Consider the following 16,530-nt stretch of genomic DNA (forward strand, 5'->3'; position numbering starts at 1 on the left):
GAGGGATTAATTAGGAGTTTGGGATTGACATATACACACTACTATATATAAAACAGATAACCAACAAAGACCTACTGTATAGCACAGGGAACTCTTCTCAATATTCTGTAATAACCTAGATGGGAGGAGAATTTGAAAAAGAATGGCTATATGTATATGTATAACTGAATTACTTTGTTGTACACCTGAAACTAGCACAACACTGTAAATCAACTATACTCCAATATAAAATAAAAATTTTTTTTAAAGTCTTCTCTTAGTCCTTTTCTCTCTGTGCCCTTGTCCTGCTATGGAGATCTTTTGGCTCCATTTCCCACTTGGAAAATAAGCTTGCTTCTCCTTTCTCCTTTTAAATCATGATACCAGGAAAGAATCTTTAATTTTCACTGAGACATCAATGATTAATAAGAGGTTAATTCCAAGAGAATAAAAGAACATTTCTGCAGGAAACAAAGCATTAGGCTTCTTCAGAATCAGAGATGGAAGGAAGGAGTATGCCCTGGACAAAGCACTGGGGAAGAATGGTGAGACCTCGGCCCGTCCTGGAGGTGTGAGCCCAAGCAGGGCCCTTCCCCTTTAGATGGAGGATTCCTCATTTTGAATAGGAAGGCCTGGGACCAATTGCTTCCTTGGCTCCTTCTCTGATCTCATTTTTCAGTGATGCTAGAGACTCTTAGATCTGCCTCAAATTAATACAATCTTTTGGCCTTACTGAATATATTCCAGGGTACCAAGACATCATGCAATTGAGATCACTGAACCACTCTCCTTAATCTGTTCAGAATCATAGAATAAGAAAGCCACTACCACCATCATTACCACCACCACCACCACCATCATTACCATCACCATTATTACCACCACCACCACCCAACAACACTAGTGTCACCATTACCACGACCATCACCATCATCACGACCATCACTATCACCATCACCCTCATAGCAAAGACAATTTTACTTTTTTAAAATGGGAAAAATAACTTATAAAAATGTCTTAACTTGAGGTGTTGATGTTAATCCCAGGAAACACCTCAGAACAGGATGTGGAATGAGCTTTTAGGACTGGAGTTGTGATCTTGAGAAATCAACGTGGGTTAAGTGCTAGTAGTTTATGTCAAAGTAACAAAATTGCTTCTTTGACAACATTATTAGGCAGGGAAATCATGGAAATACCAGTGATAAAGAGTATCTGGACTTTATCAAGACCTTTGATATGATTCCTCTGATAATCTTTTGAAAAAGATGAAGAATTATGGATTGAGTGATAGTACAAGTTAAATAAATTTTCTTAAAAGGTGCTATTTACTTATTGAATTAACATTGTCTTTCAGGAGCATATAGTGGAATGTCTCAGAATGCTGTAATATTCATCATTTTTTATTGATGACTTAGTTGAAGAGGTCATGCTCATCAGGTCTGGGGACAACAGGAAGCCAGCTGGAAGGGACAGTACATATGCTGGATAGCAGAATCAAAGCCAGAAATATCTGGGCAAGCTGGCAAGACAGACTGAATTAAACAAGATAAAACTGGGAATAAATGCAAGGGCTCTGTATTTGAGTCCCAGGTAGCAACTGTACAAGCATGGAAGGGGAGGGGGGTGGTAGGCAGGGGATACAGTTCAAGAGTAAGTTTAAAAGACAGCTGGGTTTTTTCAGCCGATCCTAAACTCAACAGATGTTACTTGTACAGATTGCTAGTTCAACCTGACAGGGTTTTAAGAGAAACACGAGATGCAGAAAAAAGGAAATGATAATCTCACTCTACTTGGTGCTGATTAAGCATCCCTTGAAATGCTGTGTTTTATTCATTAAGAATAAAGAAATTAGGAAAAAATGGGGCAAGAGTCATAATGATAGGACAATACTGGAGCCAGTGGCCTATGGGGCAGGATGAGGCAGTGGGAAGGGCACCGGCCAGGGAGTCGGGAGCCAGGTCATGCCAATAATTGGTGGTGAGATCCTAACCAAGCCAGTATTTCTCTCCCGGGCTGATGACCAGCCTCCCTGTGGAGAAGCACAGGGGGTGGAGGTTGGCTGGCCTGCTCTGCTAGGTTCTGGCCCTCTGGTCAGACCACAGTATGGGTGGGTTCCTTTCTCCTGACGTCACACCCATCCAAGGACAAAACCTCTTGAGTCCCCAAGCAAAATTTTACACTCTTGAAATGCTATTAACATTGCAAATAATACCAATATTTCCCTTGGGAAGCCTTCAAGAGTACCCTTTCTCTGACTTCCTGGGAAGCCAAGATGATGACAATTCACATTTGCATTATCACACATGATATTTACTGAGGTGGTAAAGCAAAAGCCCTGAGAAAATAGGCTTTGAAATCATAAGGGCCTCAGTTAAAACTCAGCCTCTCTACTACTAGCTTTACAACCACTTACTTAAACTTCCTGAGACTCAGTTTCCTTGTCTGTGAAATAAGGTTACCACCAGGCTTGTAGTGATTTGAGTCTGAAGTATGACAATGCATGCACAAAATACAGCACAGTGAGGGGCACAAAGTAGGTGGCCAATAAATGGTATAGCTAATGTTACCACTACATTTACTACCACCATCCCTCCTCCTCCCCTTCGTCCTCCTCTCGCCAGGCAATGTGTTGGTTGCAGGGGATACTGTGGAAGACAAAATTCACACCTCTGCCTGCACCAAGCTTACAATCTAACCAGCACTGTCCAGTAGAACTTTCTGCAATGATGGAAATGTTCTATATGTGCATTCTCCAATATGGCAGCCGGAAGCCATATGTGGCATTTAAGTGCTAGAAATGTGACTAGTGTGACTGAGAAACTGAAATCTTAATTTTATTTAATTTTAATGAATTAAGTGAAAATGGTAATAGTCACATGTGGAAGTACACTGCACAACTCTAGACAGCTTTCAGGTGCATTTCTGAGACCAACCAATCTGAGCAGAATAAAGATGCATCGAAAGAGAAACGCACATAGAGCATCCAGTCCATTACCTGGAAAATTCTCTACCACAAAATTTCCCCTTTCGTATTGCCTAATTCAGTTTCTCTTCTGTGGCCACATTTTTTTCACCTGAGGACATTCTTTTGGATGATATGTATCACTTTATTTTTTATTGCATGATCCATAGTCACTAGCGGGAGCGGCTGGGATGGGGAAGGGAAGTGAGGCAGGTGAACTCTGTTACATATGAAAAGGTATCAACTCCCACGGTGGTTTAGTAGTGGAATTCTAATACTTGGTGTAAACAAACACTTCTTCGAAAATGGCCAGTATGTGAAGAAGCTGTTACTGTTTGGCTGGGCTGGCTGAACTGGGCTCTGATAGGGATGTACCTTCCTAGGAGTGATGGCTGTTCTAATTATTTGTGTGGAGAAGTGGGATGTTATGCCATTTACATATTTTACACACTAATCTGATATGTGTGCAATTGTGGGTGGTTTGATTCCTTGCACACTTTTCAACTTCCCACATTTTCTACCTTCAACATGAATTACCTTTACACTAAAAAACTATATCATAGTGTTGCAATACAATAAGATTAAAAAAAAAAAAAAAAAGAGTTTTACCACAACAAAAACGGTAGGGGCAGCCTCCCCTCTAGGGATCAGCAGTAAAGGGAAGAGCTGCTGCTTTATGGGTACTTTCCTGAGCAGAGCCTCTCGAGCATAGCTGGGGCTTCTGGGAGTGCAAGGTTGGCGGGATCCTCCCCTACCTGCTGCAGGAGCTCTGCGAGGTTTGAGGGGGAGCTGGAACAGATGTCCTCAGTAGTCTCTCCTACCTCTGAAAAGTCTAGGTTCCAAGATGCTCTGATTGTTTATCATTTTCTCCCCATGTCTGGGTTGATCTGAACCAAACACTGACATGAGATTGTAAGGTGGCAAAGACCCATCCACTGGCTCCCTACTCCCACACCCCTCCCAGAAAAATGCTTTTAATAACGCCTATGGTGCTATTCACAAACGTTAAGGGTGATCCGTAAAGAAAAGACTTGGATGGGAGGTACAGCAGGGAAGTTAGCTTAGCGGCAGACGCTGTATTTGACGAGTATAATTTACCTTCGGAACGGAGGCAAGTACAGCCCTTTTTAAGAAGACTAAGTCCCTTCCCACGTTAGGACACGGCCCTGGAATGAGAGGGGCATAAAGCACAAAGGTAAATTGTATGTGTGTGTGTGTGTGTGTGTGTCCAAATAGTGATGACACTTGCCCCCTATGATCTTATACCCTTCGCTGACAACGAGGAATGCCCTGTGCTCCAGTAAGCGACTCTGAGGGCTATTTTTTAAACAAAAAATCCCAGGCACCGAAATAGCGACGTCGTCTCCCCCTTTCGAACCCGAGGGGCAGTTCCCAGCCCTGTGTCCTGACCGCTGCCCCTCATCAGCGATTCCCCCTGGTCCACACCTCCCCAAACAAGGTGCGTTCCCGCAAGTCCCGAAATGAAAGAAGGACAAACAGCCCTCCCAGGCCCTCTTCCGGGACAGCGAGGTCATCGTATGCTAATGAAGCCGGAGGAGACAGCCGCCCCGCGCCCGCCTGCGAACGCGCCCGCGGGTTCGCAGCTCTCCTGCGCGCCACTGCGGCGCAGCCACAAATCACCGCGCGCTGCTGCAGACCCTCCTGCCTTGCCGTGGGGAAAGAGGGAGTATGCGGGAAGGTCTGAGTCCCGCACCTGGATCGCTCACACCTGGGAGCTGCCTCCTGGCTCCGGTCTCGTGCTTCCCGCTGCAGTGATGGCACGGATGAGGACAGCGCATCAGAATCACCTGTAGGTCTTTTTCGAACTCCACAGCCCCCTACCTAAATTCTACCCTACTCGTCTAGAGGAAGAAAATCACTAAATGTGCAGGATGAGTGCACTGGTGGAGTTTTCGAAAGCCCCACAGGTGATACTAGATGCACGCACACACAGGAACACACATCTTGTGAGTCAGAGACTAAACAGGTCAACCCGACGTTCTCTCTCTGACCCTCCTCTCCTTCCGTAGCTACTATTTGTAAAGGTCTCCGCGTTCTCTTCAGCTTCCCTTTACGCCCCCCCTAGCTCGGGGGCTTTGTGGAGTGCCCCAAAGTCCTGGAACCCCGCGGGACGGTCAGACGCTTTGGCGGCCAGACGTTAGAAAAAGTGTCCCCGCTCTTTGCCGCCCTTGTGCACCCTGGAGCGCGAACTGAATACCAAAGGTAAGTCTAGAAGGGGCGAAATCTGACCAGTTGCTTCAGCAAACTGCGTGGAGCCAGGACGCCTCCCGCCCGCACACCTTTGAGGTTCGGAAGGTCCTCCCAGTCGAAGAGGAAGCCGGTGCGCCACCGCGGGCGGCTCCCCGTGCCCTCACCCTGCCAGCGGGGCATCTCCTCCGGCAGGGGCTGTGTGGCAGGTGGAATCGTCGGGGGCGGGCGGGGGGGCGCCGAGGCCTTGTCTGCAGCTCCGTCCCCTGGCCACGGGACCGGCTCCCGCTTTGCTCCCCTTTTCCAAGTTGCTGCAACCCGCGCCCCCGGCCCGAGCCCCCCTCCACCGCGCCGGCCACGGTCTTACCTCAGCATGCAACACTTTGTTGCGCGGTTTTTCGGAGCGCTCTTTCCTTGGGGTTTATTCCCTTACTTGGGAGGAAAGATGAACCGAGAGACTGAAAGGGGACCGAGGCTGGCGTCTGGGCGTCTTGCGGCTCGCGCAGCCTTCTCGGGGAGGGGGATGGAGCTCGGGCGGCCCGGTGAGGGTTAGGCAGCGCCGGGGTCTCTGTCAGCTCCGGTACCCGCGGCTCCCGAGCGGTGCGTCTCGGCTGCCCGCTACTACGGCACTGCGGCGCCCTGCCCCTCGCAGCGGGCAAGTCAGGCTGCCACGCTCCGAGCTGAGCCCTGCCTGCGGGCGCAGAGCCCGCCCCCCGCCACACAACCGCGTGCGCGCGCACACGCGCCACACCCCCGCGCGCGCGCTCGCAAACACGCGTGAATGCGGGTGGGCTTCGTGAGAGCCCGCGCCCCTTTGGTGGTTCGGGCACTTCTCATGGATAGGGCTTCGGTTTGGGAGGAAGAGTTAGAGGCTGAGTGGTTTGGAGAGGATGCAGCAGTGGTGGGCCCTGCAGGGAGAGGCCAAAGGCCCGCTGACTCAGGGGACAGGGACAACGGTTTGACAAATACCCACATCTCAACCAGGGCATAGGCTGCCTCACTATCTCGACCAAGTCAAAGAAAAAACAAAAAATTAAAAGTCAACAAATTCGCTCCGTTCCCTAGGCACTGTCTCTAGCATTCAAATCACTGCCCCTGCCCAGGGACGCATTTTGGAGGCTGGGGATTGGTGGCTGTTCAATCTGAAAAGCTTTCTCCCTCCGCAGGTATAGTGGCAACCGCCGCAGCTCACCGGAGCTGGGTTGTGATCGCTGGATCAGGTCTCAGGACTGAGGGTTAATTCCCTTTCTCCTTTGCTTTTAGGCGACCATGGGCTGTTTTCCTGCACAGCAAATAGACCCCTTCTTACTTTTAAAATGTAGAAAAGCACAGAAAAGGGGCTGGGAGTGAGGGGTAAGTGATGAGGGCCAACATTGGCCAAGGCACCACTCTTTCCATGACCTGCAGGTCTGTATGGGGTGACAGTGGTGGTGATGACACTATCTCAGGCATGTCACACCAGCAGGGTGACTTCTGTCCATTTCACACCACATTTAGAGTCATCCGGAGTTTGGTCTCTAATCTGTAAAATATGTAGAGTTTACCAGTTTCCACAACTGAGAATTCTTTTCTGCCAGCAGGCAGTGAAGGTCCCCGGCTCAGGACTGCAGCCAAGAAAAACTTTCGGCAGATGCAGAGGCACCAAGGGGCCCTGGGTGTCTGGGAATTTGGGGAAGAAGCCTCAAACATGAATGTCAAAGAGCCCCGAGGACCCTGATGGTCAGTGTCCATATTGGGCCATCTGCAGACAGGATGAAGGGACACATGAGAAATGGAGGCTCAGAGATTTCCCAAAGGTTCTAGAGCATAGTGAAGGCAGTGCCAATACCAAGAACCTCATGTTCACACTTCATCCTCCCATTCACCTGTCATCTATCTATCATCCTGGCTTGGTTCTTAAAGTTCCCTTCAGCTAGACTGAAATAATCCTGGTGAGGGTGCTCTCAAAGTTCTTTCATCTTTTCTTGTTTTCCTTTCACTCACTGACTCATTCATTTCTTGACCGTCTGTTAAGCTCCTGCTGTGTCTTCAGGCACTTTCCCCTGACTGTAGTCCTGGGCCTTACTTGGGAAGAAAGAGGAAGCAAGAGACAGAAAGGGCTTAGAACTGTCCCTGTCCCTGATAGAGGAGAAGGCTGGTCTCAAACTTACTGTATGTATTTTCACTGTGCTAGGTTGGGTGGATGTAGAAGACAAAATCCTTGCCTTCTGAACCACATTCTCTGTGGAGGAAAACACACTTATACACATGTCACAAGAAAACAATTTTGTTCTGTCTAATCCTGCCTCCTTCCAAAGAAGGGGAAACTGAGAGAGAGCTTGTATTTGGCCGGGCATCATGGTGGCTCTGGGGATGCATGCTTGCAGGTAGGGGTTGGGGCAACATGGAGTTATTCTGCCTATTTGAACAGGAAGGATATGAGTTGGGTGGGAGGAATGGGGAAGACATGCAGAGACAGAATGCAGACACTTGGCTGGGAGTGCACTGAGGAAGAGTAACGAGAGAGAAACGTCCAGAACAGGGCTGCCAAGCAAGGATTTGGAGAATAGGAATGCTTGCAAAGATCAGTAAGCAGTTTGCTAGGGGAGAGGGGTCTCAATATGAGGTTCTTGCTCTCTACACTTACTGTGAGATAAGTCATTTGTAAAGGCATTTGTTCCCCAATTTGTGAGCGGATTCCTTTGGGGAACTCAGGGTGGTGTTGAGTTCAGCATCTGGGTGGATGTAGGGTGAGTACAGAGAAGCCTGTGTGGGCAGAGGACTTAAAGACAGCTGGCCACTGGGTTACATGCAAATAACGTGGGAAAAGGGTTGTGCAAGAGGTTGAAGCAACGCGGAAGGCAGGGGGCTGGAGGTAGGGAGAAGCACGGAGAAGAATATTTATGTTGATTGAGACTTCATGGGGGAGGTGAGGTTTGGGATGGGATGTGAGAGGAGAGTAGGAATCTGACACACAGATCAGCAAGACAGGACAACCTAGGCTGAGGGAAAGTGAAAGCACAGAAGGAAGACAACTCATGGTGAGTTCTGGGCCATACAGTAGAAGAAAGGAAGTTGGGACCCTGTTGTAGAGGGTCCCTAAGTGCCCTTCCAGCAGTGTAGACTTCAGGCTATGAGTATCGAGGAACTTTGGAAGATATGTGCTTTTTGTTGTTCTCGTTTGGTTTTGACAGGGAAGGGGCTGGGAAGCCTCTGATGCCAGCTTCCCTGGGTAAGGGCTTCCCGTCAGAATGGAGAGCCGAGGGGGGTCAGGCGGCAGAGATGTCGTGTTGCTGCCTCGGTGAGGAACCAGAGCCCAGGGGTGCAGGTGGCTCACTGCACAGGGCGCCCAGTGAGGGGCTGAAGCCCAGGCCCCACCAGCCCAGCCATGCAGCGTGGCAGAGCCAGTGTCCTGCCTTTTCTCTAGTTTGCACAGAGGCTTGGCGTGCTCTGACAGAGTCCCTGGCTGCTGAACTCTGTCTTCGAAAATGCTGAAGCCCCAGTGAAATGAGTGAGGATTTATCGAGCATTTGCTGTAAGTGCAAATGCAGGTAAAGTGGAAAGAGTCTGAAGCAGGAGTAGCTGTGAGCCCTGAGCACACCTCTGCTCTTGGGTGACACTGGGAGATGCACTGCAGGGTACAGAGGAGGAAGCTTACTTCCCCCCAACCCCAGAGCATTTGCAACCCATGGCGGCTATAAAACAAACACTCAAAACGATTAAGGAGCAATGAAAAACAGTATAAAATTAAGTGTCGAGTTGTATAGAGCAGATTCTCAGGGCGTGAGAAGGGAGACCTCCTCCGAACTTGAAGAGTCCAGGGGGGTTTCAGGGAGGGGGAAGTTCTGGGCTTCCCAGTGGCACCTGCATTGGGTCCAGGTTGGAGAGGAGAACTGCGAGGAAAGGGCTGGAGGCTTCTGAGCGTGGGCTTTAGCCTCCGTGGCCACTCTAATGCTGTTCCCATTGGTGACCAAGCACTCTGATGAGTCACCCCTGTTTCTGAGAGACAGGGCATTTTTGGATGTTTAACTGGCTCAACACTTTACATTCCCAGAGACTTCAATGTTGGCAGCTCACACTTGCCATGTTGCTCTGGGAACACATCATCCAAGCCAGCAGCTGATGCCTGATCTCTATTGCCAAGGCAAAGCTGGGGCTGCGTCAGGTACCTGTGTCTGGAGAGCTTTAAGTCTCTGACAAGCTGGGGGAACTGCGCGTGATGCAGCACATAGCTGAGGTCACAGAGGTGGGGTCAGTGACTGGGGACCAGGCGACCTGGCTTCAGTAAGGACCCTGCCTGGGGGGATCAGTTTGCTTCATTTTTCTGGGCCTCACTTTTCTCACCTGCAAAACCAAAAACTTACACTAGATTATCTCCAAGTTGCCTTCCACCCAGTATTTCATGATTTCATAATTAGTAGGATCTTTCCATTTTATCAAATAGGTAGAAGATGGGAATGGATATTAAAGTCCTAACTTTAGCTTTCCTCTTTGCTTTGGTTGTAAAGGTTGTGCTTGAAAGAAACTGTGAGGCTGTGGATGGGGACAGAAGAACTAGGAGGCTCGGCTCCTGGTCACAGTTTCGCCATGAACAGGGCAAGTGAATCCAGCCGTGGGAATGTAGGCAGGGCAACCCCCTCTATGGGCCTCAGGTTTCTTATAAGTAAAATAAGGAGGTTGGAAATGGTCTCTACAACCCTTTCTGGCTCTGCTACTGTGTTAAATACTGTCAACTGAACAACTTTTAAGTACTGCCTCATAACCGGGGTGGGGGGGACCACCTCCCCAAGGCTAGCTTGAAAAATAACCACAATAACAACTGATAAACTTGGGGGGAAAGCACAAGAGAGAAGCCATGAGGTTAAGAGTAATAAACAGACCATTTAGATGGAATTGGAAGACCTGGGTCTGTGTCTCTAAGCCTCAGTTTCCTCTTCTGTAAAATGGAACTAGCAATACCTGTACCACTGGATAGCGTAATGATTAAATGATGAAGCATATGTGAAAATGCTTTGTATATTTAGAATTGCTGTGCGAAAAATGTATAGTTATTAAAGATGGTCTGTTCCCCTAAGACAGTCTGTCTTTTTTAAAAAAAAGCCCAATTATATTACTTACTCACTGGTCTGCTTCCTAGGAGGCAACAATTTGGGTCAGTAACTGTCTCCACACCCCTAAGGATAGCAATATTTTAACATGAAAACTTAATAAAGGAGCTGGCGAACTTTAGACTAACAGGCTGCAAATCTGCCCCCTGCCTAGAATTATGCAATGTTACAGTGGATTTCTCAGGAACTTTGATTGGGTTTATTTGAAAAGGAAGGAGACACCCACCCATCCAAGATCCTGCTTTGATTGTTGCCTGTTGAGAGAGGCCCGGTGGGAGGAAGGGAAGGGAAGTGTGAGGAAGTAGGGACAGAGAGAGAGAAAAGCCTGTTGCCTTCCTGTTGTATTTTGGGCAATGGATGCTTAACTTCGTGCTTTAATGAGCTTGTAAAGAGGCTAATTTTGGTTCACTCACATCACTCTGGATCTGTTTTCTGCTTGTCTGGTCAGGAGACACTGCTGTGGAATTCTACACTGCTGTGGAATTCTTCACTGCTGCCCCTAAAGGGGAAGTTTTTCTGGGGACCCCTGGGAAGAGCCACAGGGAAGAAAAGCTTCCAGTTCCATAAATGACCATGTGCTTCAAAGCCTGGCCAACTCACAAAACTTTTGAGAGAATCAGTCCATTTTTAAAAATACTTGTCACTTCTTTATCTCTTGTTAACCAGTTTAGAGGGACAAAATGTCACAATATGTTAGAAATTAAGGGGGCCCCTAAGTGCTGGCCCTTCTCTCATCCATTCTCCCGACCTACTGCCAGAATTACTTTCTGAAGGCAGACACCCCAGAGCCCTCCCTCTGCTTAAAAGCCTTCAAGGCCTCAGATTCCTCATCTATAAAATGGACATGATAATACTTATTATGCATAAGTTTTTACGGGGTTTAGAAGAAATTATCTATTAAAAAATTCACACAGCATAGCACAGGGAGATCGGCTCCTTTGCCATCATCGGTGCTTTGCGATGACCTAGAGGCGGGTGGGAGGGAGGCTCAAGAGGGAGAGGATATGGGGACATGTGTCTGCATATGGCTGATTCACTTTGTTGTGCAACAGAAACTAACACAGTATCGTGAAGCAATTATACTCCAATAAAGATCTATTTAAAAAAAATTAAAGCAGCTGCAAAAAAAAGTTAGCACAGTGTCAGTCACATAAGTTCTCAGTGAATGGAATTATTGTTGTTTCTGCTTTAGAATAACCTTGATATTCCCTAAAATGGCATGTGAGGTCCTCCATGAAGTGGGCCCGGCGAACTCATCCACTTATACTTTCTGTAAGCCCTTCAAGGACTCAGTCCACACATTGACTGGCTTCATCATCCCAACACACCTTGGACCCACCCATCTCTGTATCCTACTCAGGCTCCTCCCACGGCAGGGAGAGCTGCCTTTTTCCTCTCTCTTACTCTTTCTATAGTGCTACCTCTTAAACGCAGTCTGCTGAAGTTAATTATCCCCTCTCCTCTCCTCCCATTGAGATTTATTTAACACTTATCCTAGTATTTACAGCAGGCTGCCTCCTATTATGGTTCCTTGCATGTGCTTCACACCCACTGCCCTGCCCATGCCTGGGACAGCAGTTGTTCCTGAGACTACATCTTAATAATTTTCCTATTGCTCAGAGAGTATTGTGCATCGTAGGGGATCAATAATATTGGATTGAGCTTCCCTGGTGGCGCAGTGGTTGAGAGTCCGCCTGCCGATTCAGGGGACACGGGTTTGTGCCCCGGTCCAGGGAGATCCCACATGCTGCGGGGCGGCTGGGCCCGTGAGCCATGGCCGCTGAGCCTGCGCATCCGGAGCCTCTGCTCCGCAACGGGAGAGGCCACAACGGTGAGAGGCCCGCATACCGCAAAATAATAATAATAAGAATAGGAATAGGGCTTCCCTGGTGGCGCAGTGGTTGAGAGTCCGCCTGCCAATGCAGGGGACACGGGTTTGTGCCCCGGTCCGGGAAGATCCCACATGCCGCGGAGCGGCTGGGCCCGTGAGCCATGGCCGCTGAGCCTGAGCGTCCGGAGCCTGTGCTCCGCAGAGGGAGAGGACACAACAGTGAGAGGCCCGCGTACCGCCAAAAAAAAAAAAAAAAAAAAAAAAAAGAATAATATTGGATTGAATTTAAAGAAGACCTCCTTGTTGTCCCTGAGGTTCTACCACTGAGGGAAAGTTGATCCCCACTTTCAAATCTTCTAAAGAGCTACCAGTCGCTGAGCACATACCCTGTGCCAGGCACTGTGGTGGGTTCCTAGTTCACCCTCCTGAGAGCCGTGTGAGGAGAGCACCTTCAGCCTCACTTTACCCTGGAGACTTGATCGCTCAAGATCACCCAGGCATTAAGCAGTGGAGCTGGTAAGAGAAACCAGAACCCTTGGTGAGTACACTCCCCACTTCCTCTGTGTGAGTGTCTGTCTCCCACACTGAGCGTGCTTGAATTTTCATTCTACAGCACTTGTGAACAAATCGAACTGTATGATATAAAACTGGATTATTGCTGCCTGGCTGTATTTTTTGACGTTGTCTTCTCCAAGTAGTTTTGAGCAAGATGATAATAGAAATAAATAACCATTTGTTAAATACTTATGTATCTAGCACTTTACACACACACACACACACACACACACACACACACACACACATTAATTCTACAAAGGAGATGTTATTAATCCCATTCTACAGAGAGTTTAATTGGGACCTGCTATTGGCAGGGAAGTACTGGGGAGGATGTGATACTCAGGGTGGAAGCTATTTTCCAACAGGTATAATGTTTTTGTTATTTTAATCACCAGCATACCAGCTGAATCTCAGCCTTCAATTTTTATTGAATGATTGATAGTTTCTTTCATCTCTCTGACATATGCTCTTAACCGTAAACTCATACATATCTCATGAAGTGACAGATAGTCACTGGCCACCTTCTTCTACCACTGCAAGGAAATAGGAGGAGAAAAAGGGGCGAGGCGCTATACCAAAGAGACACAGTCTCAGGCGATAGACTTAAGCTTAGCTGAGGTGATGTGCCTTCCTCTCCAGCTGGCAGTCCTCCGGGTGTGGTCTTCAAATCACCTGGGTCAGACTCTCCTGAGTGCTTGGTAAAATGCATATTCCTGGGTTCTATCTCAGACCCATTGAATCTGCCTCCCTGGGGGCAGAGGCTGGAAATTTGCATCTTTAAAGGGTGACTCACCTGGACCCTGAAATCTGAGCACCACAGCAGGTGCTAAGCTCCTGTCAGGGATCCCTTTCAACTGCAGCTGTTCCAGATGAAACTGGCTTTTTCTCAAGTTATCAGCATCCATAATAAATAAAGAGAAACCATTTAAATTTTCATTTTATTGCCTCCCAGTGTTACCCCTGGTCCAAAGGCTATTGTACAGTTTGGCACATTCCATATGTCTATTTTATGATGTTTAAAAGAAAAAGTTCCCTTCACAGTATAGCTTTATTACTTCTTATTATTTTCCTTTGCAAATATCTCCAGTTAGGGCTACATTGTCAGTTACTTTTCTTAACGTGGGTCCATGAAAAAGTGTATTCAGAATTTCAAACAACAATTTCATAAATAGACTTTCAGAACACAACATGTTCCTAAGTAAGGAACTGTCTGTATTTTACAGTTTTTGTAGTTATTTATCTCTGAGAAAAAGATTTTTACAGTTAGCCCTAGAAGGATGTGCTTTGGGGGACTCTGAGTTTTCCCAAATCTCCTCCTCACAGAACTCTAGCTAGCTTCGTGGCTTTCTTCATCTGCAAATTGTTTCTAGGTGTTCTGGGAGTTTTGCCAGTTTGGGATATATGAACTACAGGTGTAGGAAGTGGACTTTTTTTCTCATTTGTGAATTTGTTCATTTAACAGATGCTTCTTGGGCACCTCCAGTGTACCAGATGCTATGGTAGGCACCGGGGATTCAGACAGGAGTCTTGCTCTCTGTCCCTGAGAGGCTGAGTCTAGTAGGTGGAGCAAAAATTACCGACCACCCAGGGAAGGAATTGGTGGTGAGAAGGGGCCTTTGGGATTAAGGTCTAAAGGGAAAAGAATCAAGCAGTTGGTGGAGGAAGGATGAGAAAGATCCCAAGCACCCACCGGGAGTTCTTTTTCTTTATTTATAGATATTCCATTGCTTTGAGCAATCCCCACCTCTGCTGGCCTAGGCATGCACACCAGCAGATGTTCCCTCAGTATTTGTGACAACAGCAAAAACTCCTCTCCCTGTGCTGGGGTATGGGGGCAGGGCTGGAGGCAGGGGGAATAGACCAGGGCCATTTTTCAAGTGGGTGAGGGGCAGGAGATGCTAATTGAGAAGTGGAAGACAGGGAGGACCCTGCATTCTATGGCTTTGTAGGGTCTAGGAGCTCTATTTATTTTTTCAAAGAGACTCTAAACCTGTTTTCTTGCCACTTCCTCTTGTTGGTCCTGATCTTGCCTTGGTATCCTCAAGAATAAAATGCATCCCTTTTTTATAGGACATCTCTGCAGATGCTTGATGGCAGCTTCCGCATTCCTCCTCCTCTTTGCCCCCAGACATCCACTCATCATTCATTCTGGTGTCCATCCAATACACTTTTAGTGACCAAACGCTCTTTACGAGCCTACTTTTTCCAGGCACTCTGCTAGGTGCTGGGTGTGTGGAAATGAAGAATGGGCCTGTGTTTAATGGGAGGACTGGCGTGTGGACAAATGATGACACCATGGCCTCACAATTGATCTGGGAGAGAGAGGCACAGGGCATCCAGCTGGGGTAGGTGGCTGGAGGGGGCTGGAATGAGACTTCTCAGAGGTAGGTGATGATGCCTTATCTGTGTCTTCAAAGCTAGCCAGGGTCTTCTGTCTGTCCTCCTGTGACACATGAGACCTGTTGACACCTGCTGCCAGGGGTGGTCCCAGGGGCCTACCCAGTGGTGTATTGGAGACAGTGGTGTGCATCGCTTCCCAATTCTGTGCTCAGTGACAACATGTTGGTAGTTTGAAATCAGCCACAGTGAGAGTATTTATGCCACTGTGATTTACAGCAAATGCTGCTCTAAATCAGGCATCCTTGCCCCACTCTCACCAGAGCTGTTTGTCAAGTATTTAGTAGCAGGTACCTACCATACCACCCCATACCTGATGCATGGTAGAAACTAACACAGGGAGGAGGAAGAGCCTCAGCTTAGCTTCTGGTTCTACCATGTGAATGGTCTGCCTACCTTCCTACCCTTACCTCACCAGCCTCCTGGGTAAACACTCCACTCAGACCCTCACAGTGACTGCTGCCCTCCATTGGGTCCCTCAACAGAAGCCCCACCAAGTCTCTAGGAGCGATGAGGTGTGCCACTGTGTGGAGAACCGGGGAGCTGGTTTCTGACGGTGGGTCTCCTAAGGGTGATGAGGCTAAGAAGGTAGAGACTGCTGCCCACACAGTTCTTCTCAAATATTTCCCCCAGAAATATCACTGTCACTGCGGAGTAAGCTTGTCTTCCTCCTTGGGTCTTGAGGCAAAGCTTGAAGCACATACTGCGAGCTTTAGATTTCTTTACTGCCTCATGCTTGGTCATTAAAATTGATAGAAATTTGGACCTCAACTCCATGATCTTTTCCTGATTGTTTAGTATAGAAATAAACAGCAGAAATGTGCTCTTTATCCTTTTGCTTTTGGGTGGTGAATGGAGATGGAGAAAAGTTCCCAATTTGAGCTCCAAAACCCGAGTTGCTGCATAAGCATCATTGGGCTGCTTTGTTCTAGATGGCTGTCTGCTTCTTGTATGAAACTCAAAACATAAATATATTTGGAGATTTTCTTCCTCAGCCTGGGTATTGGTGTTACTTCATCTCTGCAGCATCAAAAAAAAAAAAAAAAAAAGAAAAGAAAGAAAAGGGGAAGAATAGGAACTTGGCCAGTTTTCCATCCATCCATGAAGTCAGAGTCAGCTTATTTTGTTGCATTCTGGATGCTGGGTTTTCTGCTCTCTTCTGCTGACAATTACATTTAATAGTCATTTAAGAGATTGATTTATATCACTGAGCCCTATGCAGTTTTATATTTAAATTTCTGGTCTTGTCAAGAATCTCAAAGATATTAAGAAGAAAGGAAGAGGCAGAAGGAAAATACGTGTCATGTGCCAGCACTCTTGTGGGTTGTGTCATTTCATCCTCACAGCAGCCCTTCAAGGGGGAGGCAAGGACCCTGATGCTCAGGAGAGTTAGGTGAGGCACCCAAGGTCACAGAGCTGGGGGGGCAGCGGGCAGGAGGCAGGTGCGGTTCTGTCAGACAGCGAGGCCCAGCCTCATTCCACCTCATTGCCTCTCTCATAATCACCAG

At 47.7% G+C, this 16,530-nt stretch overlaps 1 protein-coding gene and 1 long non-coding RNA gene across 9 annotated transcripts in view; one reads left to right on the plus strand and one right to left on the minus strand.

Moving 5' to 3' along the window:
- Positions 1-5,904, minus strand: part of DGKG (diacylglycerol kinase gamma) — a 216,003-nt gene extending 210,099 nt beyond the window's left edge. For 3 of the 8 annotated variants that reach the window (XM_067034176.1, XM_059063714.2, XM_067034174.1), the window contains exon 1: positions 5,517-5,904. The gene's annotated coding sequence lies outside the window, so the exon portion shown is untranslated. Of the gene's footprint in view, positions 1-4,039; positions 4,108-5,516 lie in introns of all 8 variants that reach the window. The other 5 variants (XM_067034179.1, XM_067034178.1, XM_059063715.2 and 2 more) reach the window with 4 other exon arrangements.
- Positions 4,898-16,530, plus strand: part of LOC136794251 (uncharacterized) — an 89,356-nt gene continuing 77,723 nt past the window's right edge. The window contains exon 1 of the long non-coding RNA XR_010840711.1: positions 4,898-5,164. This is a non-coding gene — a long non-coding RNA (uncharacterized lncRNA). The remainder of the gene's footprint in view (positions 5,165-16,530) is intronic.

The sequence above is a fragment of the Kogia breviceps genome, chromosome 5 (genome assembly GCF_026419965.1).
Source record: "Kogia breviceps isolate mKogBre1 chromosome 5, mKogBre1 haplotype 1, whole genome shotgun sequence".
NCBI lineage: Eukaryota > Metazoa > Chordata > Mammalia > Artiodactyla > Physeteridae > Kogia > Kogia breviceps.